Genomic DNA, 6,841 nt, shown 5'->3' with positions numbered 1-6,841 from the left:
ATCACTCTTAAACATACCATAAATCTTCTTAGTACAGGAATTATCAATAGAAGTACCATTTTTCCATTCTTCATTTCTAATATAAGTATCACAATTTATGATTTTTCCAACCTTCACCTTGCTAATCACTTTGGACAAGAGGGTATATGTCTTATTTTGGGATCTAGGGATACCATGTTTGTTGGGGATTTGCTCTAGATCTTATTTATGACCAGTAGATCACTAATAAGAGAGATACCTTTATCATTCTATTTTTTAGTAGAGCATCTTTGAGTCAGATCAAGAGGATTATTATTCAGATACAATCACCACCAAATTATTCTGTCAGCAACAACATAGTTGGAAGGGCCCTTAATAGCACTCCTAAAGGAGATGAACTCCCTCACTTGCAACCAAGAAGACCAGAGAGAATTGAGCACTTTAGACCCAAAAATTTTCATCTTAAAATCTCCCTTGATGATATCCTAGAAAGGAATGTTAGACCACTATTTACCTTGTTTAATCATGAACTATTCAATCTTATTTTTCATAAGAATCTTCCATGGTTCATTACCCCAAAAATATTTATAAATCAACTTAGCCACAAGGGAAATACCTTGGACTATAATATCTTTTAACCCATGGACCCCAAGCTATTTTGGAAGGCAACACCACTCCCATTTAGCATAATGCCTTTTTTTTTAAACCCATACCATCAGACCAGAAAAAAATCTCTTAGAAAATTTTCAACCATATTAAACTAAAATTTAGCAAACAACCATGTAGAGGAAAAGTAGAGGTGATGGGAAGAGATGACTTTCTAAACAACTTGCACTCTCCTAGCAAGAGAGAGGGGTTATGTTTTCCATCTGATATGCTTCCTATTAATCTTACTATAAATCCATTTCCACAAATCAAAGAAGGAAGACTCAAGAGAAAATAGAATACCTAGACATCTAATAATAGTTGTAAGCCCAGTCTAGTTCCAACCCAAATTGGTTAACCAACTAGGAGGAAAATCCATCCAACCAAGAACATAAGACTTGTATGGGGAAACTTTGGCTCCAGAAGCTAGGAAAAAGAAACTAAGTCTATTGAGCTATAGAGAAGTTATCCTTGAATAATTCCAAATGAAGAGTAGTATCATCAACAAATTTGGAATTAATCAACTTTTTTGAACAATGGAGAGTAATTCCTTTGATAGGAGGTCCCAAAGAGGTATCTCTCAGACTTCAAAAAATAGCATAAAAAAAAATCACAAAGAGAGAGGAGGTAATAGGGCATCCCTACCTAATAAATAATGAAAGAATAATAGGATTTGATAAATCCCCATTCACATAAATAATAGTAGAAGTGTCTTGCAACAATATTTCAATCCACTTACAAAAAATAAGAGGGAACCCAAAATCTTTAAGCATACCACTGATAAAGGGCCACTCAACTCTGTCATACACTTTCTAAAAATCTAGAAGAATTATAGCCACATTTTTTCCTCCAACCTTGGCCCAATTCATAGATTCCCAACTAGAGATGAGGTTCTCCAAAATATATCTTCCCTTTATGAACCCAAATTGGGTAATTGAGACAAAATTATTAGTAATATATGTAATTCTTTTAGCCAAAAATTTTGCTATAATTTTATATGATAGATTAAGTAAGGTGATATTCCTCCAATTCTTAATCAAGGATTTATTCCCACTTTTAGGGAGAAATTTGATGGCATATTTATTCACATTGCTTCCAAGAGAGCCATATTCAAAAGCATAATTATAAAACATCACAATTTCTTCACCAATCCACTCCAAATTTTCTTTATAAAATTCAGCTAGGAGACCATCAAGTCCTGAAGACTTTTCATTAGTCATAGCTTTGATGACTTCTTCAATCTCATCTATAGAAAAGCTCCTGCTAAGTTGCACTTTCTACTTCTGATATCTTTTTAGGAATCATCTTCAAACATTCATTCAAAGCCTTTTGCTTGTTCTAACCAAATTATAATGAAAACAACTTAGAGTAGAAATTGAAAGGCTTCTCTAATTATATTAGGATTAGTGGTTCTTCCTCCCTCCACCTAGATGTCCTCTATAATTTATAACTTATGTTTTTCCCTAATGATATTGAATACATATATAGAACCTGTATCCCCTTCTTTTAACCAATTTATTCTAGATTTGATCCTTTTCCCTTGGATCTTATATCTTTGCAAGTACCTCAAATGGTCATTTTTAGACACTAATTCATGTTCTAGTAAGGGGTTACCCCATTTATTTTGAAGTGAAAGTTTTGTTTCATGTAGTCTAATGTGTACATCACTCTCTTCCTTATTCCTATCCCTTGTATTTTTTTTTCCAACAACTTGATATATTTTCCTCCATGCAACCACTAATTGATTCCACTAATTAACTGGCCTTTGTAGCTGATTGCACATTTTAGACAAGAATGTCACCATTCTAATAGCCCCCTTAATATTAGTGTCTTTAAGTAGAGGATTGTTCAACTTGAATACTTTGTCCCTAGATATAGAACTATTCTTAAGAGCATTATGATTTATACAAATCTTACTATAGATAGGTGAGTGATCTGATATAGAAGCAAGCAAAACTTCCATTGGAGAATGGCCCTCAAAGGAATGAAAAGAGAAAAAAGAGGACTCACTATAAACCATCTTTATTATGTAGAAAACTCTATTGTTTCCTCCTTGGTTATTAAACTAGGTGAACCATATATCTTTTAAATTATCCCTCTTATTCTCAAGAGGATCCTACAAGTTGAAACTATTGGTAGTGGGCCAACATCCCTTGTAGGGTTTGCAACATAGCTTAACCACCTCCTATGAATCTATAAGACTATTGGTTGTATTGGGCATTGATATGTCAATCTTTTAACAACTCTAGCCTTTCTAACAATTGGTATCAAAGCTTGATCATAGGTTCAAATCCTACAAGCCATGACAAGTGACATTGCGAGGGATATTGTTTGTAGTGGGCCAACGTCCTTTGTAGGGTTTGCAACATGGCTTAACCGTCTCCTATGGTTATTTAATACTATTGTTTGTATCAGTTATTAATAGGTTGATCTTTTGGTGCAACAAAAAAATGGCCTTTCTTATAGAAACATCTTTTGTATTTTAAACAAAATATTTTTCATTTCCTTTATAGGAATATTTTAATCCTCCCTATTTATCACAACTATATTCCACCATGTTACACTCACCTATGAAAATCCAATAGTATTTAGGCATCTCAGAATAAAGCCACTCCCACAACTTAGCTCTCTCCTTGTAATCATGTGGGGAATAAATATTTCATATCCCAATTAAGTCTTCATTATGGTTAAGGATCACCCAAACTACTCTTTGACATGGTTACCATCCATGGTAGATGATAGATTTACCTACTTAGGACCCACCAAAGTGGCAATACTACCTTTTCCTTTGTCATGGTTGGACTGAAAACCTAGGGCTTTGTCGTAAAGAAATTTTATCATATAAGATGCCTAAAAACCAACCATTTTAATCTCTTGTAGACAAACAGTGTCTTTATCCTAGATCTTATTGCACCACTTTCTAACAATGTATTTTCTATCTGTCATTTCCAGTCCTCTAACATTCCAACAATAAAGGTTGATTATCATATAGGGATTATTTGGGGGAGGACTATTGTTCTTAAAATTTTTATTAAAATAGTTAGGGATAAAATTATTGTTACCATCACTAGTAGAGAGAGACCTCCTTTCAAAAGTCTTTCACTTTTTCCTAACAACTTCAATGAATTGACCTCCTGAGTTTGTGCTCAAAGCCTTCTAGACCACAAGTGAGGAAGAATTTGTCTCCTTAGGATTGAAAATAGTAATTCTAAGAGTATTGACCCTCTCATTAATGGATGTAATATCTAGTTATTAAACATTCAATTGAGTAGGGATCTCAACAAGGTTAGCCTCACTAGGATCTATGGGAGCTGCCATAGCTAGGGTCATGGGATGAGCCTCAAAATAATTATGTTCATATTTAGCCATTGGGATCACCTCAAAATTTATATCATAAAGAGGGTTATCAAAAGAAATAAAACCACCATTATCAAGCATTTCAACCTTTGAAGGAATATTTGAAGACTAGGTATGCTTATAGTTTTCACAATTATTATTATTAGCCTTGGATATCCCCTCCTTAGATATGACCTTTTTAAAGACTAATTAGAAGAAGAATTATTATTAGGTTATGGATATTTACTTTAGCCTTATCAAAATGGAAATTAAGAGCTAAAGAGTTCCTTTTAATATTTCCAATAAGCTTACAATGAAAGCAAGCATGGAGATTCTTGAATAGAGAGACTTCTCATGAAAAGTTTTCACCTTCTAAGTCAAGATAAATAATATCTAGAAAATCAATATTGGGAGATAGGGAAACTAGAATTTGAGCATTTAAATATGACAAGGTGACCTTAGACACTTCAATTTACAACACAGATCTTATGGGGTCAGAATTTGTTAAATGAAGGGTCAAAACTTAGCGTTAAGATTCTTTATTTCCACCCACTTTGGAGTGGATACTTCTATAACTTTATCAAAATTTTCATTTTGTAACCAAGAATACTTTGGAATAAGGAATTACTAACATTCCAAAACCCTATTTTTAAGGATTCTTTCTTTCACATTGTGTCTTTTCAAAAAAATAATAAAAAGACCCTTTTGTATCTTTTTGTAAAAACTAACACATAAGCGAAATTTCTTCCCCAAAACTATATTCAACCATTCATCAAGAAATTCACAAGATGCAAGAGCATTGATATCTTAACAAACAAAAAATAGAGCAATATATTGTAATTAATTTTGTTCTTCCCTAACAACTTTAACCATATCTTCATTAGGAGACAAGGTTAGCATTTTCAGATTGACAGAAGGATTCCTACCATCTCTTTCTCTAGTTTTGGCTTTGTCTTTATCTCTAAGACACTATCTATATCCATTGCCTAGGAATCTTCCCACTCCACTTGTGCATTTTGTAACCAATTTCCTTTCAAATTTTCCATTAAAACAAGCATAAACAAGACAACTAGGATTGAATCTTTAACAAGAACTACTATATAAGACAACTTTTCATTCTTATTATCAGGTCCTAATTTGCCAACAATATTATCTTTGAGGTTTTTCTTTTCATCATTATTTGAACCCTCTTTTTAATAATTACTCAATATTCCTAGGTTACAATGTGTCTCATCATTGGAATGCACTACACGATCACCCAATAGATCACTTGCTACATTAGTAATATCCTCCATCGACTTTGGCTCACATGTGCAAACTAGAGAAAGGGCCAAAAATACCTAACCAAACTAGCACAATGAGCCCTAAAATAAATAAAAAATACTGAAGAATGTAGGATAAAAAAGGGAAAAAAAGACTTTCAATCATACACAATGTAAAGGAAAAATGACATGACATCCATAAAAGAGAAAATGTAAAAATTACATAATAACACATAGGACCACAATGGCCAATTAACAATACTGCACAGACACTTATGAGTTACAGATGTATAGAGTTGTAAACCATCCCAAGATCTCCAAATATTTAATTTAACATATGTTAATAATATATGTTTAAAGACATATGTTAATAATATATGGTAAAAATATATGTTAATAAAATATGTTTATAGGGTCAAAGGGGATTTGACCCATTCAAATGATAGTAAGAGTCTTAAGGGGTCCTTAGACCCCTCAAGACACATATTAAGGTCACAATCATGATAATTGGTTGGGATTTACTTTGTGAATCATCCCAATAAAAAAATATAAATTAAGAATTCATGATGATTCACCATGGTTCTTTGTTAAGAATTCACAATGACTTAATACCCAAGGGAAGGATGATTCTCCAATCTCAAAGGCTCCGAGATTGAAGGTTAAAATATTATTGATGACATATGAGTTCTATTGTCCAATTTCTAGAAGTAAATTTTTTTTTAATTGAGCTTCAACCTAGTGACTATCAAAGAGATTCTTGGATACACAAATTGTTCGAATGTATGAAAGTTGGATGAGAAAAAATAGTTTTCTATTAAAGTCTCCCAAAAATCTATCCTTTCTATTTACTCAAAGGCTCAAATAAAATTACATATCTTTTTTGTTGTTAGTACCACCATACTTGGATAGTAGTGCATTCTCTCTTATTTAAACCCGTGTGTTGCTCCTTACAATAATTGACTAATTAACAAAAAAAAATGACTATTTTTTAATTTAGTTAGTTAAGATCTAAGTAAGTTTTATCTAATAACAATAAGAGAATAAAATCACATGTGAAAATGGAGCAGTTTCATTGGTTGAATGAAAGAAGATTAATAATTGTTTCAACATTACAATCAACATTGTAGTTCTTTTAAAAAGGAACAAAATAAATAGAAATTAGGAACATAAATCCTGAATTTACACTTGAGTGAAAAATAATAGATTCATAAATTGTACATACTATTTATTTCCAATAATTTCCTTAAGTGTTCCTTATGCCCTATGAAAATGAAGAGATCATGGTGAACTTCAAACACTAGAAATCCCTTGAGTCCCATATTAGAAATGGAGACCTTGTTAGAAGGGGGGTCACTTCTTAGTATAGATCCATCAAAACTCTCTGATACTAATATACACATCCAATAATCAACCCTTAATAGCAAGAACATTGCATCCTACTTTCTAATATTGTTTAAAAAATACATTATAATGGACTTCGATCTTAGCCTGCTCTATCTTGACAAACATTTAGGAGGCATCTCAAAATCAATCAAGCTTAAACAATTTATAAAATTTGTAACATAAATAGTATGATCTTTAAACATTACGTGAGATTTTGAAGATGAAAACAATATAGA

This window comes from Cupressus sempervirens, chromosome 3, assembly GCF_028749045.1.
Source record: "Cupressus sempervirens isolate cs-2001-9-10 chromosome 3, ASM2874904v1, whole genome shotgun sequence".
Lineage (NCBI taxonomy): Eukaryota > Viridiplantae > Streptophyta > Pinopsida > Cupressales > Cupressaceae > Cupressus > Cupressus sempervirens.
Note: the sequence above shows the minus strand (reverse complement) of the source record.